Here is a 25,697-nt window from a genome sequence, read left to right as displayed (position 1 = left end):
GTTAAACAGAATTCGGAGTCAGGTGGTGGCACAAGAGGAGGTGGAGGAAGTAGAGGAGGAGGAGTTGTATGCGGAAGGGCTAACATCTGCAAGGTCCAGACGGTCGGCAGCACCAAGGCGGCAGGCATGTGAGGGTGGGGGAGATGATTTTACCAGGGCGCATGGTAGCAGCCAAACTAGTGAGGAAGGTGCAGGAGCCCAAGAAGAAGTGGAGGACGAACTGATGGAAGACTCATCAGATGAGGGAGACCTTGATCACATTTCTGTTGTGCGAGGTTGGGGGGAGAGGACAGAGGAAGGAAGCATGATTGCTACCTCGCCACCAACACAACAGGGACTTGGTGCTCCTGGATGCGCAACACACATGAGTGCCTTCTTGCTGCACTACCTGCAACATGACCCTCGAATTGTGAGAATTAGAAATAATCCTGACTACTGGGTTGCCACACTGTTAGATCCCCGGTACAAAAGTAAATTTGCAGAAATTATTCCTGCCATAGAAAGGGATGCACGCATGCAGGAGTATCAGCAGAGACTGTTGCAGAATCTTACATGTGCTTTTCCACAAAATACCAGTGGTGCACGTAGTGAATCTCACAGTTCCAACTTGCCAACCGTGGGACCGTCAAGTGTTCAGCACTCAAACCGTAACAGAACCACAGTATCTGCTGGTAACATCAATTTTGCGGAATCATTTCACCACTTTTTTAGCCCATCCTTTGCAAGGCCACAGGAGACAAGAAGTCTGACACATAGTCAACGCCTAGAGACGATGGTACAGGAGTATCTCCAAGTAAACATTGAAGCCACGACTGTGTCACTGGACCCTTGCTCTTTTTGGGCTTCCAATCTGGATAAATGGCCGGAGCTAGCCACTTACGCCTTGGAGATCTTGTCATGCCCCGCAGCCAGCGTTCTGTCTGAACGTGTGTTCAGCGCTGCTGGTGGTGTGCTGACAGATAAGCACACGCGGCTCTCCACTGATAATGTAGACAGACTCACGTTCATAAAGATGAACAAATCATGGATCCGAAACGACTTTTCTACCCCTGTGTCATCCTGGGGAGAGTAAAAGCTTGATGATTGGTTAAAATCACCCTACCAACCGTTTTAAGCTTTCAAATTACTAATCATGTTTATCTGTATCTTGACTGGAAAATAATTTGGGCTTTGTAGCAGTGTGCAGCACTGATCCTATTAGGCCATCTATAATAAGCTTCACCAGATTTAAAATTAAAAATAATTTTTAGCTGCATCTAGCCCGGAAAATAATTTTGGGGCTCCGAGATGCGCAAGACACATAAGTGCCTTCTTGCTGCACTACCTGCAGCATGACCCTCATATTGTCAGAATTCGAAGTAATCATGACTACTGGGTTGCCACACTCTTAGATCCCCCAAACTTTTCGATCAACCTTTTCATTTTAATAAAGACCAAAAAAATGGTCATTTTTGAAATTATAAGCATTAGCAGGTTGTTAGAAACTGAAATCAAACAGTTTTCAACTCAAAACTTTATTCTAGGTGATGTTACATTTTCACATAGGACCCCTTGTTCGAAAGGAGCTTCTGAACTCTCTCGTCCATTGAATTTGTCAGGTTTTGGATGGTTTCTGCTTCAATTGTTTTGCATGAGGACAGAATACCCTCCCAGAGCTGTTGCTTAGATGTGAACTGCCTCCCGCCATCATAGACACTCCTTTTAATGATGCTCCAAAGGTTCTGAATGGGGTAGAGGTCAGGGGAGCATGGGGGTCACACCATAAGTTTGTCCCCTTTTATGCCCATATCAGCCAGAGATGCAGATGTTTTATGTGCAGCATGAGATGGTGCATTATCATGCAGAAAAATGATCTTGCTGTGAAATACACGGTTCTTCTTCTTGAACCATGGCAGGAAGTGCTGTTTGAGAAAATCCACATACATTATGGAGTTCATCTTTAGCGCCTTCAGGGATCCTAAAGGGGCCGACAATCTCTCTCCCCATGATTCCAGCCCAAAACATTACTCCACCTCCTCCTTGTTGGCGCTGTAGCCGTGTTTGCGTGGGGTGTCCATCAACCAGCCATCCTCCACTCCATTCATCTGGACCATCGAGCGCTGCACGGCACTCATCCGTGAACAAAACAGTTTTGAAATCAGTCTTCATGTAATGTTTGGCCCACTGGAGCCGTTTCTGCTTGTGTAAAGTGGATAGAGGAGGTCGACAGGATGGCATATGCACAGCTGCAAACCTCTGAAGGACCCTGCATCTTGTTGTTCGGGGGACGTTGGAGGCACAAGCAGCTTCAAAAACTTGTCTGCTGCTATGACAAGGCTTTTTTGCCGCTGCTGTTTCAACCTGACGTAATTGCCTGTAGGAAAGAGTCCTCAATTTGCCCTTATCAGCACGCACACGTGTGTACTGTGAATCAGCTACATACTTCTTGATTGCCAAGACACTTCATCCTGATCATCGCACAATGTTGATTGTAGTCATGCCTTGACCTAAACACTCCACAATTTGTTGCTTCTCAGCAGCCGACACATCCTTTTTCTTTCCCATTTTGGCAGAAAATGTAGGCTGCTTAATAATGTGAGAGAGCCTTCTTAAGTAGTCTTGCCTTTCATTGGACACACCTGCCAAACTAATTAGCACAGGTGTCTGCAATTGCTTACAGTGATATAAAGAGCCCTGACACACATCACCATCAATGAGTTTAACTGACAAACAAACAAATTCTTCCCTTATCACTCCTAAACACTTTTTGCATAATAATTTGGAACGCGGTGTACATGTGCTTTTCCACAAAACACCAGTGGTTCACGTAGTGAATCTTACAGTTCTAACTTGCCAACCGTGGTCTGTATGGAGTTGTTCAATAAAGGGCCCAAAATTAAGATAACATAGATGGGAGAGGTCTCTATGAATAGGAATTCCTAAGTATTTGATACCCTGTGAGGGCCAGGCAAAGGGAAAGTTGGACTGGATGGAATCCTATATGGATTTAGGGAGGGAGACATCGAGGGCCTCAGACTTCGCTGCATTGATTTTAAATTTTACCATGTAACAAAGTGATCTATTTCAGCCATAACAGCAGGGATGGATATATGTGATTGAGTGATATATACTAGGACATCATCAGCAAATAGAGAGCACTTGTACTCGGTGCCTCCCACCTCAATCCACCTAATATTGGGGTTATGGCGAATTGATGAGAGCAGGTGCTCCGTCACTAGGATGTATAAGAGAGGGGACAGAGGACATCCCTGCCTTGTCCCATTGGTGATTGTGAAAGGTGATGAAAATGTTCTGACGCACCCCCTGTGCCTTGGGACACCCGGAGCCGGACCCTTTTTGGTGGATGCTGGTGGTTGTAGTCTTCGTGGCGGCGATCCGGTTCCGTGGCTCAGGGCGGTCAAACCAGTGGCGGAACTATTCATGTGGTTTTGATGTTTAAATGTCCGACTACGCCACCCGTGGATTGCGGTCAGAGTGAACCGCCGCTACAGGGCAGACCGCTAAGGCTGGTGTTGTGGGTGCAGCAGAGCGTAGCATAACTCCCCACGGGAGGAGTATAGCCTCAGGGCAGTGTATGCGGAGGATGGGGGTGATGGTGCAGGGCAGCAGCAGTAACGACACGGAGTCAGTGATGCAGTTCAGGGCCTTTACTCACAGTTCTTATTATCCAGACCACGTCTGCAGGTAACGGCTGCCCACGTCGTACTGTGCTCACCAGGTGAGGGGCTCAGACAACTCCCAGATAACTTTGGAGCGCTTCACAGGACCCCCTTTGTGTGTCCTTTGTCTGGCCTTTCTTTCCAACACTTCTGTCCGGCTGCCTCGGGCCTCCTCTTGGTAAACTTGGCGCCAGTTTCCCTGACCCTATGTGGTGCCTTCCTAGCGGGTGGAGCAAGGGGCTGCGCCACATAAAATGTCAGAGCCTCCGGTTTCTAGCTGAGGGTCGTTTCCTGCCTCCACTAGTTCGGGGACCGGTCTCCCCCTTTGGCCTGACCCCTCCACGCAGGTGGATTCGGGCGTGCGGTGGCGACTCGCCCGTCCGCACCCCTGGGATCCCTTCATTCCTCGTTCCTGGAGCCTTCTCTGCTCCTCTTCCTTCCTTCTCCCTCTTGCAGGCCTGGGCCTCTGTTACTAGGCCCGCCTCCGGAGCAGAGCTCATGCAGAGCCACTGCTCCCTGCCACTTCTGCTCAGACTTCTCTGCACTGAACTAAGATGGTGCCCACCTTTTATACTCCCTTCTCAATGCACCCAGGAACTGCTTCCTCCCTGCTCCTGCACTGCAGGGTTCCCCTTCCTCAGTGTTCCCTCCCCCCACTCCAGCCAGGGACAGGGACTGTCGTGCCCATCTCAGGGGCATATTGGTCGCCCTGCCCCACGGCAATGTGGTGTAATGCATGCAGGTGTCGGGTCCTGATCCACACTCCATCCTTATCTGAGAGTGAGATATCACACCTCTGGGTGAGGTGCAATACGTCTGTAGCAACCGAGCCCTCGGTGCTACAGTTCCATTTATCTTCAGCCTAGGTGACGTATTGTGATACAGGGCCGTGATTTTGGCTATAAAAGGGTCCCCTAGACCCCTACCCCAAGCTTTTTAAGAGAATCATATATGGCGTGCCAGGAGACTCTATGGAATGCTTTCTCAGCATCCAACGAGAGTATCTACTTACAAATTTTTAACTGCATCTAGCCCAGGAAATACTTTGTGCCTAGTAGCAGTGTCTGCTAGTCAGCGGATTATCCCGGCTGTTAAGCAAGCTACACCACCTGTAGTTTGGACACTTAATTTTTTCAAAGGAAATGCTTCGGGACCACGGGATACTTAGTGAAGAGCATCAGGAGGCACCCCAAGGCATAGGGGCTGGGACTGGCACTAGGATGCCTTGCGGTGGACAGCCGAGCTCGATCCTTATAAAAGCTTTTTAACTGCAGCAGCTTTAGTGGACGCTACTGGAGCTGGAATTACGCGGCTGCTGGCATGAGACTTGCCCTCCAATAGATCCTTGTAAATGGATTTAAAGTGTATTCATTCAAATTAGAGGGACAATTTAAATTAAAAAGCTTAGAGCTGCCTCCACCACAGGGGGGCTCTCTCGACCCACCAGCGGACAGGCACCAGTATTGGGAGAGGGGGGCTGGCCGTCAGGGTTCACCGCGGCTCTGGCACAAACCCGGCGACACGGAGGTGGCACGGGCAGGAGCGGACTGGCCGTCTCGGCTTCTCACTTTTTGGATTTTAGAAGGGCATGACATGCCTATATCTGTGTCTCCCCCTCCTTTTACTCCTCCACCTCTTTTCTTTTCGCATGACTATATGTACTTGTCACTTTTCCATGTGTTAGTTGTGTCTTCTGAGCAGTTTGTCAGCTTTTGGACACCTTTGAAGGTGTTTTCTATGTGTTTCTATGTGTTTTTGTTTGCCTGCCATTGGTTTTAACGGTGTTCGAAGGTGTTCGACGAACAGTTCGACGAACAGTTCGGCGAACACAAGGGTGTTCGACGAACCGAACCGAACTCGAACACTACGGGGGTGGCTCAACACTAATCATAAGTCTCTTATAGTCTTCTTCTACAAAGTGTTTGGAACATCCTCTATAACTTTAGTTGTCGACAGAAATTTGCCAGTGAAAAATTACTGAAAATTTGAGTAATTCTATGCTGAATTTTTTGTTCTGTCCTAAAACCAGGTCGGGGAGTCTCATTACTGAAGATATCACTTTTCCATACATTTCTTAAAGTCATTATATAATTTCTAAATATAAATTGGAGCTCGACGTGAAAAGTAACACATTTCTAATGAGCTGTCTCTGTTGTCACCTTTTTGTTGAGAAGAGACTGAGAATGTAGAGACACCTTGATGTACATGTACAAGTGCATGAGAAGAATGTGCGCATAGAAGCCTTCAAGATGCAAGAAATATCTGGGGTTTCGATAATGACCTTCAACACCGAAAAAAAAACAGATGGGATCTGGAACCACAGAAATGTAAAGTGTAGATGAGCCCAATTATTTGGGGGGTAAATGATCGTATCTAGAGATGAGCAGATCAGTCACAATTTGAATTTTTCTGTTCTTGCAGATTTTACCTGGAAGTTCGATTTGCAGAGAAGTTATTTTCCTAAAATGTAAAATGTTCCTTATTATGCTTTGAGGTCTAAGGTAAGTATATTTTTTTCATTTATTTATTTTTTATTTATTTTTTCATTTATTTGTAACTTTTCGCCAGCTCTCTACTGTTCAGCAAGATTTGCTGAATTTGCCCGTATCGAATTACAAAAAATCTGTATACTCCAGAACACAGACTTTTGTAAAACTTGAGTACATAAAAATGTGCCTATCGCAGTCAACATTATAGAAAATATTTAATCTAAAGAGGGCTAAGAGATGATGTAGATGGTTTTTATGGTACAACATCACCTGAAAGGAAATGTGTGATCACAAAATGACCTTTTGCTAATGTCAAGTTTTTTATAGTAAATTAATATTTTTATTATCTTTTCTGTAATTATCTATATTAAAATTATGTCCTGAAATCTTCCAGTTTTCACCTTGGCCACTGACCCTTCTTGTTTTGTAGCAGTCAACTCATTATCATCACAGATCGCGATAGGTGACACTAATATATAGAGATGAGAGGTTTTCCACTAGAACTGTTCGCCAATCTCAAATTCGAGCTGTTTTGGGCGGTGTTCGAGCCGTTTGACGAACCAGAACGATTTGCAAAAAATTTGGCTGTTCATGGGGGTGTCTTATAGACGCCTCTCCGTTACTAACCTGGGCTTGATATAAGCTGACATCAACCCCAGCCCTATTACCCCACTGCCACCGCTACAGGGCAGTGGGAAGAGCGAGACTAAGTGCCAGAATTGGCGCATCCTATGGATGCGCCATTTCTGGGGCGGCTGACGGCTGGTGTTTCTAGCCTGGGAGGGGGCCAATATTCATTGCACCCTTCCTGGGCTATTAATATCAGCCCCCAGCTGTCTGCCTAGCCTTTGCTAGCTATTAAAATAGGGGGGACCCCACGTCATTTGTTTTGGGGTCCCCCATTTTAATAGCTAGTAAAGGCTAGGTATTCAGCTGGGGGCTGATATTAGTAGCCTGGGAAGCTCCGTGGGTATTACCCCCTTCCCAGGCTTCAAACATCTGCCCCAGCCGTCTGCTTAACCTCCGCTAGAGACTAAAATTACGGGGAACCCCATGCCAATTTTTTTTTTAATAAATCCTTTATTTTAACACTAAATGACAAGTACAATAATCAACACTGTCACTGTACTTCATATATATGTGACTGACATGTTTCTATCTATCTAATCTATGTGTGAAGCTCTATTCTTTCTGTTAGAAATTGTCGGGTACCGGTGTATGCCGCTGATGAATTGCCGGTCGGCTTTTTTAAACAGAGTGTCTTCTGAGCAGTTTGTCAGCTTTTGGACACCTTTGAAGGTGTTTTCTATGTGTTTTTGTTTGCCTGCCATTGGTTTTAACGGTGTTCGACGGTGTTTGACAGTGTTCTAAGGTGTTCGACGAACAGTTCCACGAACATCCCGGTGTTCGACGAACCGAACCGAACCCGAACACTACGGGGGTGGCTCAACACTACTAATATATAGCTAACACGGGATCCACCATGCACAATAGGTGACATCACAGCTCACCTCCTCCTCCTCCTGTACAATGATTGATAACACCTCTATGTACAGTAGATAACACAGGATCCAGCATTCACAATAGGTGATGTCACAGCTCACCTCCTCCTCCTGTACAATGACTGATAACACCTCTATATACAGTAGATAACACAGCATCCACCTTTCACAATACGTGACATCACAGCTCACCTCCTCCTCCTGTACAATGACTGATAACACCTCTATGTACAGTAGATAACACAGGACCCACCATTCACAATAGGTGATATCACAGCTCTCCTCCTCCTCCTTTACAATGACTAGTAACACCTCTATATATAGTAGATAACACAGGATCCACCATTCACAACAGGTGATATCACAGCTCACCTCCTCCTCCTCCTGTACAATGACTAGTAACACCTCTCTATATAGCAGATAACACAGGATCCACCATTCACAATAGGAGATATCACAGCTCTCCTCCTCCTCCTTTACAATGACTAGTAACACCTCTATATATAGTAGATAACCCAGGATCCACCATTCAGAATAGGTGATATCACAGCTCACCTCCTCCTCCTCCTGTATAATGACTGATAACACCTATATATACAGTAGATAACACAGGACCCACCATTAACAATATGAGATATCACAGCTCACCTCCTCCTCCTCCTGTACAATGACTAGTAACACCTCTTTATATAGTAGATAACACAGGATCCACCATTCACAATAGGTGATATAACAGCTCACCTCATTTTCTCCTATACAATGATCTCTGCACAGTTTACCTCCTCCTCCTCCTCCTCCTTGAGCTGATATCTCTAAATGCAGAACCTCCGGATAGATGACCATTCCCATAATCATATATGGAAAATAGTAAGAAATTATTTGCAATCCCTTCTCTTTACAGCCCATCACACGATCATAAGAGTCACTGCTCAGCTTTTGGGTTGAGGAGGGGACGCTTGTGTTAATTGTACAGCCCATCCTGAAGAGGTTCTGAAGCAGCAGTCAGTGGGAATGTTGCCTCTATCTTCCTGGCAGTCCTGCAGTTGAGAAGCGATGATAACCTTTGTCTGTTAGTGCTCTGCGGGGATAACGCTGGAATTAGGATGAGCTGCAGAGCATTGATCTGTGCAGAGGAATACTGAACGCAGGTGCGCTTTATGCAAATCCCCCGAGTCAAATATCTCCAATACTGAAAATAGCAAATGAAAAATCTTCCGCAATTTCAATCACTGCCGGCATCACAATATATTCTGACATCCATCTTCTGGAGAGGTGCCAGGATGCTCCTCTGGAAGAAAAAAAAAGAAATTGCTGTGTACAAAGATGTGTTGGGGTCATTGTTATGGATTTTAGGCGATGCGTGTGCAAAGAGTTTACAAATTGCATGATTGCAAAATATAAAGCTTGATGGGGTGGAAATGCAAGGGTTATGGTTATGGAGCAAGGACTCTGAAGTTTCATTAGTAAATTTCTACATTTTGACATTTTTAATATATTTTCATTTTAGAATTTAAATGTATTGCTTCATAAAAGCCAGCCCCTTTATTTTTAATAGAGAAGGGGCTTGGTTTTGAAATGAGCAATCAAACACTGACCGGTCATCTCACGAGAAGCTGCCTTTACCATAATAGGAAAAGTAAGGCTGAGTGTGAATGAGTTGGTTGGTTGGTGAAAGGGCTGGGTAAATGTTCCATTGCAAAGCTAAGCCAGCCTCCTTCTCTCTCTGTGCACTGGCGGGGTTAGAGAAAGGGCCTGGTTTGGCTGGCTGGCTGGTGAAGTGGCTGGCTGACTGTTCATTTCAGTAGCGAAGCAAGCCCTCTTGTTTGTCTATGCATTGGCTGTACAATAGAAGGGGGCTGGCTTAGCTATTGAAGTGAGCAGTAATCCAGCTTCCCGGGACACACCCTCTCCTGTGTTGAAACGTGAATTTGAATTAATTAGAGAGATATCAGTCACGGGTGAGACTGAGTGTGAATGGGCTTGTAGACTGGCTTGCTGGTGAAGAGGCTGGCTATTCTTATCAATAGCTAAGCAAGCCCCCTTATTATGCATTGGTCGTACAATAGAAGGGGGCTGGCTTAGCAATTGAATTGAGCAATAATTCAGCTTCCGAAACACCCCCTCTCCTGTGTCGAGATGTGGAGTTGCTTTCACTAGAGAGAGATATCTGTCTCGGATGATACTGAGTGTGAATGGGCTTGTTGACTGGCTGGCTGGTGAAGAGGCTGGCTGAATGTTCATTTCAATAGCTAAGAAAGCCCCCTTATTATGCGTTGACTGTACAATAGAAAGGGGCTGGCTTAGCTATTGGAACGAGCAGTAATCCAGTATACGGAACACACGCTCTCTTGTGTTGATAAGTGGAGTTGCCTCAACTAGAGACTTGGGTGAGAGTGTGAATTGGCTTGTAGACTGGCTGGCTGGTGAAGGGGCTGGCTGACTTAACTTTCTAATAGCTAAGCAAGCCCCCTTACTTTGCATTGGCTGTGTAAGAGAAGGGGGCTGGCTTAGCTATTGAAGTGAGCAGTCAACTTCCTTCCTTCAAAATCCCCAGAGAAGTGGAGATGCCTAAGGTGATACTTGACTAGTCCTTCCATAACCTAGAACAAAGAATCAGTTTGCAGACCTAGCTCTGTATTTGAAGGGAATCTGTCAGCAGATTTTTGCTAATTAATCTGAGAGCAGCATAATATAGGGCAAGAAAGCCTGATTCCAGCAATGTGTCACTTACTTGGCTGTGTGCAGTAGTTTCAATAAAATTAGTGCTTTATCAGCAGGAGATTATCAGTAGAGGACTAGGTCTCATGTGCCATCCAGTCAGGCTTATCTGTGTAACCGTGCCCCCACCACTGATTGGCAGCTTGCAGACAATGTACAGTGTAACTGCCAATCAGCGGTGGGGGCGGGGTTATACACAGTTTAACATTCTGAGCAGTGCTACATCTACAGCAGATAAAACAGGGATTTTATCAAAACTCCGCCAAGTAGTCCAGTAAGTGACACGTGGCTGGAATCAGGCTCTCTTGCTCTATGTTGTACTGCTCTTGGATTACATAGAAAAATCTGCTGAAAAATTCCCTTTAAATACCCTGTGCAAGGAAAACTGGCTTGATGGCACCTAGAATGTCACTAATCAGCTGTGGCACAGGCTTGACAATGACCCGGTTTCTCCCCTGCCACAGTGATATCTTTCTTTGTGTCTTCAATAGCAAATGTGGTGGAGATATGATAATAGATGAATATACTTGAGCATAGGAAGCTGATCAGCCAATCAGAAGTCTGGAAAAGATAAATGACCGCCTGTCACGCAAGGTGAGGGAAGGAACAAGTGTACAATGATGGGAAAAGGGGGAAGGGAGCCCAACAACTAGGGAAAGGGGGAGTGGAAACCCCGTAGGCTGATCTAATATCACCCTGCCGACCCTATCATCCCTATATAGGTTCCGCACCTATCACCGAGCAGGAACCTAATCCCTGAATGTCCCTAGAGCTAGGCCCTAGGTAGTGAGCGAAAGGGGTGAACACTAGTCAGGCCCCACTACAAACTAAAGACAACAATGTAAACAAACAAAGGGGATGCACTTAGCTTGAGCAGACACCAGAGAGATAACACCAACTGTCCTCCAAGGGAAGTCCAAGAAGAAACTAGTCGACTACTAGTACTCAAAGCTTGGACAGAGGAACATAGAAATATCACCGGTGACTCTCTGGAAAAACTGAGAGTTTTTAACTACCAAGCAAGGGTGTGTCAATTAGCAGCGGAAGGAGAAGGTCGCTACTGGGTCCTAAAGGGAGAAGGATATCACTATACTACAGAAATGAGAGGATGAAGAAGGCATTTCCAATGCCAAGGGCAGTGACGTCCTACAGCCGGATCCAGAGCGACTGTCTTTCACACTTGATATGCCCGTGACACCGCCCCTGAGGAGCCGTATTGCAGAGAGTAGAAGATGACAATTCAGGAATTAGCATTTTGAGTGGATTTTTACATGTTGCTTCATGAATGTCTTCTAATGAGACCCAGTGCCACTCATTGTGTCACTTTTCCTGGAGAGACTTTGAAGTAATCATCTCGGTAAAGTGTCAACTTTGCAAACAGTTTCACATTAGTTAAAGTGCTTCGTCAATGTTACTCCTCTTCTGACAGCATGGGAGATATTCACCCGCAGAGTGCAAACGTTAGGTGACCCGTAACTACCAATTATCAATTAGCTCTCTTCTCTCTCCGCCATGTTGGAAGCGAACGTCTGATTGGAGGTTCGGGAGGTAACTGCTCATTTCGCTGCGATATTCTCCTGCAAAATAATTAATTCCGAAGCTGAAAAATATTTAGAAATTGCTTTATTTTTATTTTTTTTTCGTGATTACGTGCTTCTTTTTTAGATTAGGAGGAAACATTTGCCTGTTTTGTTAGAATTAATCTGAAAATTTAATGAAAGGTTTAAACTAGTGTTAGTCACACATAGGCAATTAATTCAGCATTGTTAATGGTGGATGCATGCCACAGTCATTTCAATAGGTTGCTAAATATGGTGATTTTATGTGCATTTAGAGGGTGCTGTTCTCTTCTGTGACTTTGTTTAATACTGCGAATTTAATGTGCATTTCAAGGGCACTGATCCCTTAATATGTGTCTACAAAGTATGGTTTTAATGAGTGCTTAAAGCACTGCTGCCGTGTTTTGTAGAGGGTGGGTTAGTTAACTCGTTCCTAGACATTGGACCACGGTCAAACTGGCCCACCAGAGGACCTTCTAGTGGTCTAACACGATCTTGAACCCCAATGATCCAGCTAAAGTCAAACCCACTGTCACGGGGATGCTGAGACAGAAGATCGTGGCATCTGGTTACACGTAAACTGCTTCACCTTCCTATTAGCAGTTCAGGTTTTTCTTGTTCTGTTCTTGCAAGGGTTAAACAGTCATGTTTGTCTGCTGATGCTCTCCGTCCTGAGTTGTCTCAGCTGTCCTGAGTTCATCACTGTCCTCTAAGCATCAGTTGTTGCCAGTAATAGCTTGCAACTACCTGGTTTGGAGCTAGAGTTGTTGCCAGTGATAGCTTGCAGCTACCTGGTTTGGAGCTAGAGTTGTTGCCAGGGATAGCTAACAACTACCTGGTTTGGAGCTGGAGGAGTGAGCTGAGAAAGGAGGAGTTGTTTCAGGAGATATCTGTGTGTAGTTGGTTCTGTGTGCCTCCCAGTGTCTATTCCCATTTGATTTCCTCACCTGGTCCTTCCTATTTCCCATTCAAATGTTTGAGAGTGTTTTTGTATGATTGTGGTTTTATTTTATCCCTGTCTGTTTCCCCTCTGTATCTTTACAGTAGAGCAGGACTAGTGTTCCTGCTGTCCTACTCACTTGGGTGGAACTTAGGGTAAGACATGGATAGGAACCTGATCACCGCACGGGGTGAAAGAATCATTCCCTAGTGGCAGAGCTTCCTCTCCCTCATGTTTCGCCGTCCGCCATCTTGCTTTGGGTAGAAGCGTGACACCCACTTAAAGCTGATTTTAGAGCTAATCCCTTGCTACTAGGATCTAATGAACGGATTCACAAAAATCTTATTTAAAAGGGATTGTGTAGTCAGAAAATGACCCATTGTATAAATCAGGCTTTGTATTACATGTGTTTCTTAATGTGGGCTTTTTTTCATATCAAGATCTTTATTAAAAAAATAGAAATTTTGCAATTTTCGCACTGACTACCAGGACTTTTTTAGACTCCTCCTTTAGGAAGGGTTTATAACAGTTTCCTTATCATCAGAGGCAGAGTTACAATGACTGATAACGCCTCTATACTCTGCTGATGACACAGGATCTTCCAATCAGAATAGACGATGTCACAACTCACCTCCTCTTGTACAATGACTGATAACACCTCTATACACCACTGATCACAAATGATCTTCCAATCAGAATAGGCAATGTCACAGCTCACCTTCTCCTCTGGTACAATGACTAATAACACCTCTTTTCACAGCTGATAACACAGCTCACCTCCTCCTCCTCCAGTAAAATGACTGATAACACCTTTATATACACTAGATAACGCAGGATCTACCATTCCCAATAGGTGATATCACAGCTCACATCCTCCTCCTATTGTACAATGACTGATAACACCTCTATACACCCCTGATAACACAGGATCTTCCAATCAGAATAGGCAATGTCACAGCTCACCTCCTCCTCCTGTACAATGATTGATAACACCTCTATTCACAGCTGATAACACAGCTCACCTCCTCCTCCTCCTGTACAATGACTGATAACACCTTTATATACACTAGATAACACAGGATCCACCATTCACAATATCACAGCTCACATCCTCCTCCTCCTGTACAATGACTGATAACACCTCTATACACCGATGATAACACAGGATCTTCCAATCAGAATAGGCAATGTCACAGCTCACCTCCTCCTCCTGTACAATGATTGATAACACCTCTATTCACAGCTGATAACACAAGATCTTGCAAACAGAATAGGCAATGTCACAGCTCAACTCCTCCCTCTCTCTTCACAATGACCTTTGCACACGCTCATTAGATGCTTCAATACAAAAGATAGAGGAGGAGTCTGTTCATTGAAACTAATGTGCATGTGCATTTCCTGAAACACCAAGAAGTAAGAGTCTTAAAAAAAACAAGTGGCTGGTGTGATAATTACAAGATTTCTTATTCTTATTTTTAATTTCTAATAAAGATTGTGACATGGAAGAAAAAAAAACACTCATAATTTTTGCAAAGTGATACATTTAACTTAAAAACTTAATTTAAACAAAATGTCTATTTAATGTTGGATAGTATCATAGAATATTTCCCCTCTAAAGTTTAACTAACTAAACTTTTTTTTATTTATTATTGATTAGCTTTTGCTTATTTTGACTCCGTCTCTCCCAAGCACCATACAGTTAGGTACTTAGTTCAAGCTCCCTAAGAATCTGCTCGTCAGCAAGAATCCATACTCTACAAACAACCTGTGTTAGGGCTCGTGCACACAACCAGTTATATCGGGCGAGTGTTATCTGTAGTTGTCACGGATAGCACTTGCACTCATGTTATTATGTGGGGACGTGCATATGTCTGATTTTTTTCCTTGGGTCAAGCAGTCCAAGGAAAAATATCGGTGACATGTCCGATTTTGAGCAGAGTGTCAGATCAAAATTGGCAATGCAAGTCAAGAGGTCTATAGAAAACATAATGGAGAAGGTGGAGAAACTTTTTTTTCTCTCTCCAGTCTCCACCTCCAAGAAAAACTGACCCCACTCTGAACAAACACTGAAACAAAATGGATCTAATCAAACTCTGATCAAGCTCTGATCATACTCTGATCAAACTCTGATCAAATTCTGATCAAACTCTAATCAAGCTCTGATCAAACTTTGATCAAGCTCTAATCAAACTCTGATCAAGCTCTGATCATATGCTGATCAAACTCTGATCAAGCTCTAATCAAACTCTGATCAAACTCTGATCAAGCTGTGATCCAGGTCTGATCATACTCTGATCAAGCTCTGATCAAACTTTGATCAAGCTCTGATCAAACTCTGATCAAGCTCTGAGCAAACTCTGATCAAGCTCTAATCAAACTCTGATCCAGCTCTGATCAAACTCTGATCAAGCTCTAATCAGTCTCCGATCAAACTCTGATCAAACTCTGATCAAGCTCTAATTAAACTCTGATCAAGCTCTAATCAAACTCTCATCAAACTCTGATCAAGCTCTAATCAAGCTCTGATCAAACTATGATCAAACTCTGATTAAACTCTAATCAAACTTTGATCAAACTGTGATCAAATTCTGAGCAAACTCTAATCAAACTCTGATCAAACTCTGATCAAGCTCTAATCAAACTCTGAGCAAACTCTGATCAAGCTCTAATCAAACTCTGAGCAAACTCTGATCAAGCTCTAATCAAGCTCTGATCAAACTTTGATCTAGCTCTAATCAAACTCTGATCAAGCTCTGATCAAACTCTAATCAAATTTTGATCAAACGGTGATCAAACTCTGATCAAGCTCTAATTAAACTCTGATCAAGCTCTAATTAAACTCTGATCAAGCTCCAATCAATCTCTGATCAAGCTCTAATTAAACTCTGATCAAGCTCTAATCAAACTCTCATCAAGCTCTAAACAAACTCTGATCAAATTCTGAGCAAACTTTAATCAAGCTCTGATCAAACTCTGATCAAATGCTGAACAAGCTCTAATCAAACTCTGAGCAAACTTTGATCAAGCTCTAATCAAGCTCTGATCAAACTTTTATCAAGCTCTAATCAAACTCTAATCAAGCTCTGATCAAACTCTGATCAACCTCTAATCAAATTTTGTTCAAACACTGATCAAGCTCCAATTAAACTCTGATCAAGCACTAATTAAACTCTGATCAAGCTCCAATCAATCTCTGATTAAACACTGATAAAGCTTCAATCAATCTCTGATCAAGCTCTAATTAAACTCTGATCAAGCTCTAATCAAACTCTCATCAAGCTCTAAACAAACTCTGATCAAACTCTGATCAAATTCTGAGCAAACTTTAATCAAGCTCTGATCAAACTCTGATCAAACGCTGAACAAGCTCTAATCAAACTCTGAGCAAACTTTGATCAAGCTCTAATCAAGCTCTGATCAAACTTTTATCAAGCTCTAATCAAACTCTAATCAAGCTCTGATCAAATTCTGATCAACCTCTAATCAAATTTTGATCAAACGCTGATCAAGCTCTAGTTAAACTCTGATCAAGCTCTAATTAAACTCTGATCAAGCTCCAATCAATCTCTGATTAAACACTGATCAAGCTCTAATCAAACTCTGATCAAATTCTGAGCAAACTTTAATCAAGCTCTGATCAAACTCTGATCAAACTCTGATCAAACTCTGAACAAACTCTGATCAAACTCTGATCAAACTCTAATCAAACTTTGATCAAACTCTGATCAAACTCTGAAAAAGATCTGAACAAACTCTGATCAAGCTCTGATCAGAATCTGATCAGAAAAATTGGATCATTTTTAGTTTTTTTGTGGAGAGAAAACGGTCGTGTGACCTTACCCTTTGAGACTTTCTCTAACTATGGGAGAGGGGACCATGGAGAATCTGACAGATCTTCCCGTACTGTGATTTATAAGCAGAATGTGGATTCTTGCTGAGTAGTAACTGAAAGCTTCTTAACGAACTGGAACTAAGCAGAGATTTTATCAAAACTCAACCAAGCTGCCCAGTAAGTGACACATCGGTGAACCGGTTACTAGGATGCAACACGCAGATGTAGACGAGGTGGAAACTACTAAGCTATTTATTTTCCTAACAAGGAAATTAAATTGTTAATTATGGAAACAGTTAGTTGTTTGGGTACAGGGCATCACGTCACACAATATTAGCAACAATTTAACAGTTTCAATATCTTATTCTCTGTTCTAACTATCTCTCAGTGTGAATGGTACTTTAATGTTTTTCTGCTTCAACTTTCATGGGCGGCACGCACAACGATTGTCCCGTTACTGCAATATTTCCTTCAAACATTTTTGATTAATTTACTGGCAATAACAGGGGTCAGCCAGTCATTTAATACTCTACATGTGTTCCTCACACTGACCGGCCCCGGTCCCTTCCATAGCTCTCCACCCTGTACTGTGCGTCTACGCTGGAAGTAATGGTGAGGTTCACTCACGTCTCCTGGTCACCACGGCAGAAATACGGCCCCGCATGATGATCAAAGTTTGACCTTTGGTGCTTGACCTGTGGCTTCCAGTTATCGGTTCCCAACTGGTAATGACTGGGCTTTGGGTCTTGACCGGCACCATCTGGGGCTTGGGTCTTGACCGACGTAGTCTGGACTTTGGTGCTTGACCAACAACATCTCTTTGGCCACTTCTTAGTCACCCTGCCTCTGCGTTCCACCGCTCACACATCCTTCATCTCCCATTAGGTGCCGCCAACTGTCTTCCGGCCTTGTCGTTCCGCCCTTTTTTATTTGATAAATGCACCACAGCTATCATCCGACCTGGTGCTCTCTTCAAATTCATCCCCCCAGAAACGCTTCCTCCATCTTCCGGTTCCACCTTACTCAGTTTGCTCAGTAGATGGTACCATTTGGTCACAAGTGCAGTGGAACTTTGATGAACCATATCTTCGACTCCCCACCCCCATACATACCCCTGGAATCAGGGTCTCTGCCCCTACATCATTCTACTGTCAGATTCCATAGTAAAAATCTGCTGACATATTCCTTTAAGTAGAAATTTTCATCTTCACATAATGCGTCGTTGTCCATAACAACCATATTAGCTCGATAATATTTCATATTCAACTGGGAAATGATTTGAATTCCAGGACATTTGGGGGTTAATTGTATCTTAATAGCGGGCGTCTTCTGATTGGCCGCGGCTGACATATTGCACGTAACCATTCGCTGCATTCTATTAACCTTGTTGAGTGTTGTCTGCTTCTCGCTGTTCGCTTTTAATTGTGTTTGATACTTTGGCATATTGTAATAACAGCTTGTAATTAGGATATGAGCAGAAACCCCACAACTATGAGCAAAGACTTGTAAATCTGATTGTAATAAAGTAGATGACAAGTGCTGCATCCTGTGCTTATTATATGTTGTGTGTTATTATTTGTCACTTCTTTTTTCTTTTTTTTCTTCTTCTTTTTTTCTTCTTCTTCTTCTTCTTCTTATTATTATTATTATTATTTTCAACTTCTCATGAGAACAAACTATTTCTGTCTTCTATATTGGGGCACATGGGCCACCAGGAAGGTGGTCCTCAATTTAAGACCCCTCCTTTTTAACCAAGATGGATAACCACTAACAAAGAGCACCACTATCCCTGTGGGATCTGGGGCACCCATGTATTTTATTTGAATTTCATAACTATTTGCATGGCTGGCTTGTAAGACTACATTTTCCTCTGTTAAAGACAGTCTATCATTACAAAATGACTGTTCAAACCAAGTACAAGCTCTCATTGCACCCTTGGCATAACCAAGCTGTTCAATACACCCTCCTATCTACTTGTTTTCCATCCATCTCTGCCTTCTTTTGGCTCCTGTAAAGCCAGAGCTGTCAATGAATGAAGAGGAGGGCAGAGATTGATGGAAAGAAAGTAGGTGAGAAGTTGCACTGAAGTGTTTGGCCACAAAAAGGGTCCCATGAGTGCCGGTGCTTGGTTTGAACAGTCATTTTGTGCTTACAGTCTCCTTTGGTGGGGGGACTTGGTTGACTTTGAAGATACCTATAGAAGCGTAGTAGGGGAAGTTGCAATGCAAATCTGTCACCATTTTTTTCTACTGCATAATGTAGGAAACGAGACCCCGATTCCAACGACGTATCACTTAGTTTACTGGGTGCAGAACCTGTGACACAATCAGAGTTCTTAGATGTAGCAGAAAGCTAACGCCACACACACCGGGGTCTCTATGTGTATTGTCAGTGAGCTGCTAATCAGAGGAGGGGGGCGTGGTCGGACCTGGGCTCATGTCCACTGTTGTCCAGGCAGTGATAATTTCCTGATGATAAAACCTTCATTGTATGGTAACAACAGCACACAGCCTAATAAGTGCCACATGGCTGATTTCAGAATTGCAGCTGCTATCTCATGTGTTGATCACTGGCTCTAATACGAGAAAAGTGGAACGGAGTGATTTTCATCAGAGTGTCATGAGATTTTCATCAGAATTTGGTCAGTGTTTCAGACTTTTTATTTTCACTGTTAAGAAAAAAAAAGTTTCCCCACCTTCTCCTATTTGTCAGTCAGTGAAAAACGGGCAGCACAAGGATGTCATCCAAGTGCTGTCAGATTTTTTTCCTGACCCCTATATAGAGTTGCATTGATGATTTTGATATAGCACTCCGATCAATTTTGGACATATCGATTTTGCATAGACCTCTTGGTCCGAGGAAAAAGTCTGATAAGTCAACAGCCCCATAGACTGTTATAGGCACGAGTGCTATCTGTGAAAAAAAAAAATAAATAGATCTTGGAAGTGAAAAACTGACGTCTTAATGAGCCCTAAAGCTTTTTCCAGTACTGACAACTAATTAACTAGGGTTTCTGAAGCCAGATCTATGATGGTTAGTTGATCTCTATTTCGAATTAAATTTTTAAAGGGGTTGTCTACACGGGACTCTGTGCAGTCAGTAACAATTAGAGCACATGGGCTAATTTCCCAAATTCCCTAAGGAGCACTCTAATGCATATGTTATAACTATCGCCTGGTCTGAAGATGCGTACATTGTGTCTTCCACTGGACTCTTTTTCAGTACCAGTGCTTTGCATTGTTGATGTTTTTTTGCAGTCTTTTGTTATTATTTTGTATCAGCTACCAACTTATCCCCCTCTTTTCCTTGGTCAGACGTCATCTGGAATACCTTGTCCAGTTCTGGGCACCACATTTTAAAAAAGACATTGAAAAACTGGAGCAATTTCAGAAAAGAGCTACCAGGATGGTGAGCAGACTGCAAACTATGTCCTACAAGGAACGGTTAAAGCAGTGTTTCTCAACTCCTTTCCTCAAGACCCACCAACAGATCATGTTTTCAGGATTTCCATTCACATTGTACAAGTGATGGAATTACCATCTGGGCAGTACTAATGAAATCCTGAAAACATTACCTGTTGGTGGGTCTTCAGGAAAGGAGTTGAGAAACACTGGGTTAAAGAATCTGGATGTTGAAATGTTTAGCTTGCCAAATAAGAAGACTGAGAGGAGACTTAATAGCTGTCTACAAATATCTGAAGGGATGTCACACTGTAGAGGGATCATCCTTATTCTCATTTGCACATGGAAACGCGAAAAGCAATGGGATGAAACTGAATGGGAGAAGATACAGATTAGATATTAGAAAAAACATTTTGACAGTGAGGGTGATCAATGAGTGGAACAGGCGGCCACGAGAGGTGGTGAGTTCCCCTTCAATGGAAGTCTTCAAACAGAGGCTGGAAAGACATCTGCCTGCGATGGTTTAGTGAATCCTGAATTGACCAGGGGGTTGGACCAGATGACCCTGGAGGTTCCTTCCAGCTCTAGGATTCTATTAACTTTTTCACATTGCTGTACAGGGAATTGCGAGAAACGCACTTTTGCATTTTTTTTTCCAAATCACACCCATTTTTACAGGCCAAAACCTTTTTCTTCCTCATTCTCTGCCCCTTGGATGTGTATCTTGGAATGGCAAGGAAACTTTGGGGCAGTGCTACTCTATGGGAAGTTCTGAAGGCTTCTGTGCCACCAACGAGATTTCTTCACTTCTCCAAGAGTATACAAGGTCTCTGTCCTGATTCCTCCAATCTGAGTGTCTGAACGCAGTGAATAACAGTACTGCCATCCAATCTAGGACAGGGGCATGCTGAGCTGTCAGTATGGTGATGGATAGTCAAATGTTGGGGCGTGCTGAGCTGTCCGTGTCTGGAGTGACAGTTTAGCTGTACTATCAGGAAGAGGACCTCATCCATGTGTTTCTTGTCTAGAGTAATTATGTGGCTATTTAGCCAGCTCTCTGCCTTAGATTGCTGTCAGCTGTAGCTTTACACATGAGATGTGTGCTTACTTTGCGCTCCTAGTCTTGCATTCTGATTTTTGCTGCTCGACCTACAATTTTTCTTGACCATCCGTTTTCCTAGCCCTTTTGTCGTAATCCGCTACATTCTTGGAATATTGACCTCGGACTGTTTCCTGATTATACCTTTGTCTAAACCCTCTGTCTATGACTTACTCTCTTAGCTTTTGACCTCGGACCTCTTGACTACCCAGCCTCAAGGCTTGTCAGCTAGTAGTGACTAGCGTTACAGACTTAGTCTAACTTTACTCCACCAGCAGACATGTGATCTAACATTTTCTTGAGAATTTAGTTTTGAAATGCAAGAGCCATTTCTATGGCTCATATGGCCTTAGAAATATAGCACTTGGTGACGACATGCTGCCCACTCAAGGCCACCATACATCGCTCCAAACAGTTACTATACTGCATACGCATAATCTTTGTGTAAGTAATACAGCCAAGTCTTATGCTTGGTTTGTCTCAGGCAGAGATGGCTGTAAATGAACTGGTCTTAGGTTATGATCTTTCTATATCCTTCAAACATGGTTTCTTGGGCAGGTGGGAGGACAGGCAGAAAACTAATTGTAAATGTGTGAATAAGACGCTGGGAATTTGTATCAAGCTGTCTGCTGATGATGAGTTGTGTTTGCAAGATTTTTAATGTTATTCACATACGCCAGTAACAACTCGTGTAGTGTGGAAGTGAGAATGCCCTTTTATCCGCACATGCTAATGTACATTGCTGTTTGCGCTAATAATGGCACATCCTTACTCCTGCATTATATGCAACGAGTCGAAAAGGATGCAAAATTTAAGAAAAAGACAGCCGCATTTACCAACACCAGGTCAAGATATGAATGCACTGCATGATGCAGCAGCCCCAATGATCAAAGCAGAGGCAGCACTGGTGCAAAATGCTGGAAAAACGATCCCTCACACCGACCATTCATAGAGGAGGTGGTTGCTTAGTTTTAAAAATACACAAGGGTCAGGCTTGTTTAGGGCACCAGTCACACAGATACATGTAGTGCACAGCCTATTAGCATACCTCCCAACTTTTGAAGAAGAGAAAGAGGGACAGACCATGCAGCGCACGTATCGCGTCGTGACAAATTTTGGCCATGCCCCTGGCCACACTCAATCCACGCCCATTTACCATTTCTTTCTCCCGTGGTAGGAGAAGTTGTCAGAGTGGCGCTGGTAATGAGGGGCATTCAGCAGACGGTCCTCATCCCCATTCCTGGAATGCATGGCCCCCTCATCCCCATCCCTGGTATGCATGACCCCCTCATCCCCATTCCTGGTATGTATGGCCACCTTATGCCCAATTCTGGTATGCATGGCCCCCTCATCCCCATTCCTGGTATGCATGCCCCCCTCATCCCCATTCCTGGTATGCATGGCTACATTATCCCCAGTCCTGGAATACATGGCCCACTCATCCCCATTCCTGGTATGCATGGCTCTCTCATACCCATTCCTGGTATTCATGGCCCCCCTCATCCCCAATCCTGGTATGCATGGCTCCCTCATCCTCAAACCTGGTATGCATGGCCCCCTCATCCCCAATCCTGGTATGCATGGCCCCCTCATCCCCAATCCTGGTATGCGTGGCCCCCTTATCCCCAATCCTGGCATGCATGGCCCCCTCATTCCAAATCCTGGTATGTTAGGCCCCCTCACACCCAATCCTGGTATGCATGGCCCCCTCAGACCGAATCCTGGTATGCATGGCCCCCTCTGACCCAATCCTGGTATGCATGGCCCCCTCAGGCCCAAATCCTGGTATGCATGGCCCCGTCATCCCCAATCCTGGTATGCATGGCCCCCTTATCCCCAATCCTGGTATGCATGGCCCCCTCATTCCCAATCCTGGTATGCATGGCTCCCTCACACCCAATCCTGGTATGCATGACCCCCTCATCCCCATTCCTGGTATGCATGGCCCCCTCACACCCAATCCTGGTATGCATGGCCCCCTCAGACCCAATCCTGGTATGCATGGCCCCCTCAGACCCAATCCTGGTATGCATGGCCCCCTCAGGCCCAAATCCTGGTATGCATGGCCCCCTCATCCCGAATCCTGGTATGCGTGGCCCCCTTATCCCCAATCCTGGTATGCATGGCCCCCTCATCCCCATTCCTGGTATGCATGCCCCCCTCATCCCCATTCCTGGTATGCATGGCTACATTATCCCCAGTCCTGGAATACATGGCCCACTCATCCCCATTCCTGGTATGCATGGCTCTCTCATACCCATTCCTGGTATTCATGGCCCCCCTCATCCCCAATCCTGGTATGCATGGCTCCCTCATCCTCAAACCTGGTATGCATGGCCCCCTCATCCCCAATCCTGGTATGCGTGGCCCCCTCATCCCCAATCCTGGTATGCGTGGCCCCCTTATCCCCAATCCTGATATGCATGGCCCCCTCATTCCCAATCCTGGTATGCATGGCCCCCTCACACCCAATCCTGGTATGCATGGCCCCCTCAGACCCAATCCTGGTATGCATGGCCCCCTCAGGCCCAAATCCTGGTATGCATGGCCCCTCTTCACTGCACACATGAAAAAAATGAACACTTCTACTCACCTTCCTTCCTCCCCTCTCCTCCAGCACTGCGTCCTGTCTGTCAGTTGCTGATCTCAGCATCAGAGCAGCGCATGACATCACTGCCATGCGCCCTCAGATGCCGAGGTGTGCTGCGGGGACATTCACTCCTCTCTATGTCGGGACTATGTGCGTGGAGAGGACTGAATAGTCATTCTCCTTAATAGCGCACACAGCAGCGGCCGCGCTCCTGCTGCGGCTCAGTGATCCTCTGTGCCCACTACTAAAGGGAATGAATATTCACTCTTCTCCACACTCATGGGAGTGAAGAAGAATGAATATTCATTCTCTCTAATAGCAGGCACACATCATTGTGGAGCCACAGCAGGAAGCCGGTGGCTGCGACTTACGGTGTGCACTATTAAGGAGAATGAATATTTACTCCTCTCCACTCCCATGGGTGTGAAGAGGAGTGAATATTCATTGCCTTTAGCAGAGATTACACGTGGTAGCTGCAGCTGCCGACTACTACCTGTGCGCCAATCCCCCACCGCCGCAACCCGCCCCACCACCCTCCACAGCCGGGAGAACAGCTGAGCCATGACGGGACGTGGGACTGAGCCCTCAAAGCGGGACAGTCCCGCAGAAACCGGGACGGTTGTGAGCTATATATTAGTGACACCCGTACTAATATATCTTATACTATATATGTGCACCCTACAAATACAGACATCCCGATTCCCCAAGACTACACTAAAGGGTCTGGCTACGTCCTGCAAATGCGAAGTTGAGTAAGTTTCTAACTAGTCTTCATTACATATTTTCTGCCACTTTGCTGCTGCAGTGCGTGTTAAGCTGAGTTTACACCAACCGACCGTCAATCAGCAACATGTTTGTTGGTCGACCTATTTAAACAGGCAGACCTCACTTCAGATGTGCAAATTATGATCATTCTTTGCGCATAGGCTATTATTGTTCTCTGCAGCACATATCCTGTTTACACAAAACGATGCGTGACCAAGAAGGATGATACTTTAAGCAAGGCAAAAAAAACACTTCATCAAACAAACGATAATTTTGCACTGCACAATTAGGGGTAAATGAGCGTTCCTAGGAACTATTGGTAATGATAATTCCGTTGTATAGTTGAGCGTTCTGCGAAAAAATATACAAGTCCATTAGAGCTCCTGCTTCCTCTCCCTTCTGTCAGTGTTATAGATAGCAGAAGGAATGAGGAGAGGTAGTTGAGATCTGTGGTTGAGAAAGGGGAAAGTGTCTAAAGTTTTAGGTAGAGCAAAGAAAATAAGCTTTAAATAAAGAGGAAAGAAAGAGGAAGTGCCGTTCTGAAGCTGTCCTAAAAAATCAATGCAAGTGTAGCAGCACACTGGATAGTACAAAGCTCTCATCCAGCATGTATTACAGAGAGAGATACAGATTGCTCACATTCAGCCTGTATTCCTGGAAGGGACACTCCCATAACAGAAAAATCTGGAACCTGCATCAGCCTGCAAACTGCATATTGGAGGTGGGAGAAAGGGAAGTGGAGGAGGAATAGGGGTGAAAATGAAAATAGCAGACTGATACTTAGTGCAATTTTATTAACTGAAGGAAAACTAATTTACCTTGAGCATGTATTGTTTAGGCACTGTATTATTGTGTGTGGACTATGCGGTATGATTTATCCAATGTTTATTGGGCTCTCTATGGAGCAATATTGGAGATCTTTAACGGCGCATCAATAAAAGACTGCATGGTTGTAAGAATTTTTGCTTTAGAGATTATTGTTTATGTGCTGTATTAAGGTACAATTTAGGCATTGTATTGCACTATCATTCGACTCTGTATGACTATTATTTGAATACATTGGGGGGGGGTTTGGTTTGGCACTATATTAATTGGTGTGATTTAGGCTCTTTATAGCACTTTTAATGGGCAGCTTATAAAGTT

General features: G+C 44.3%; 1 protein-coding gene across 5 annotated transcripts in view; it reads left to right on the top strand.

Moving 5' to 3' along the window:
* CDH11 (cadherin 11) overlaps positions 1–25,697 on the top strand; it is a 219,492-nt gene that overhangs the window by 87,546 nt on the left and 106,249 nt on the right. The window contains exons 2-4 of one of the 5 annotated variants that reach the window (XM_073659158.1): positions 5,834–5,986; positions 6,081–6,160; positions 20,014–20,107. The exons of 1 other annotated variant lie outside the window; for it this stretch is intronic. The gene's annotated coding sequence lies outside the window, so the exon portion shown is untranslated. The remainder of the gene's footprint in view (positions 1–5,833; positions 5,987–6,080; positions 6,161–20,013; positions 20,108–25,697) is intronic. 3 more of the 5 variants (XM_073659157.1, XM_073659156.1, XM_073659155.1) reach the window with 3 other exon arrangements.

The sequence above is a fragment of the Phyllobates terribilis genome, unplaced genomic scaffold (assembly GCF_046119375.1).
Source record: "Phyllobates terribilis strain yellow unplaced genomic scaffold, ASM4611937v1 Scaffold_13__5_contigs__length_258822181, whole genome shotgun sequence".
In the NCBI taxonomy this organism is placed as follows: domain Eukaryota; kingdom Metazoa; phylum Chordata; class Amphibia; order Anura; family Dendrobatidae; genus Phyllobates; species Phyllobates terribilis.
Note: the sequence above shows the minus strand (reverse complement) of the source record. Positions and strands in the feature narration are given on the sequence as shown.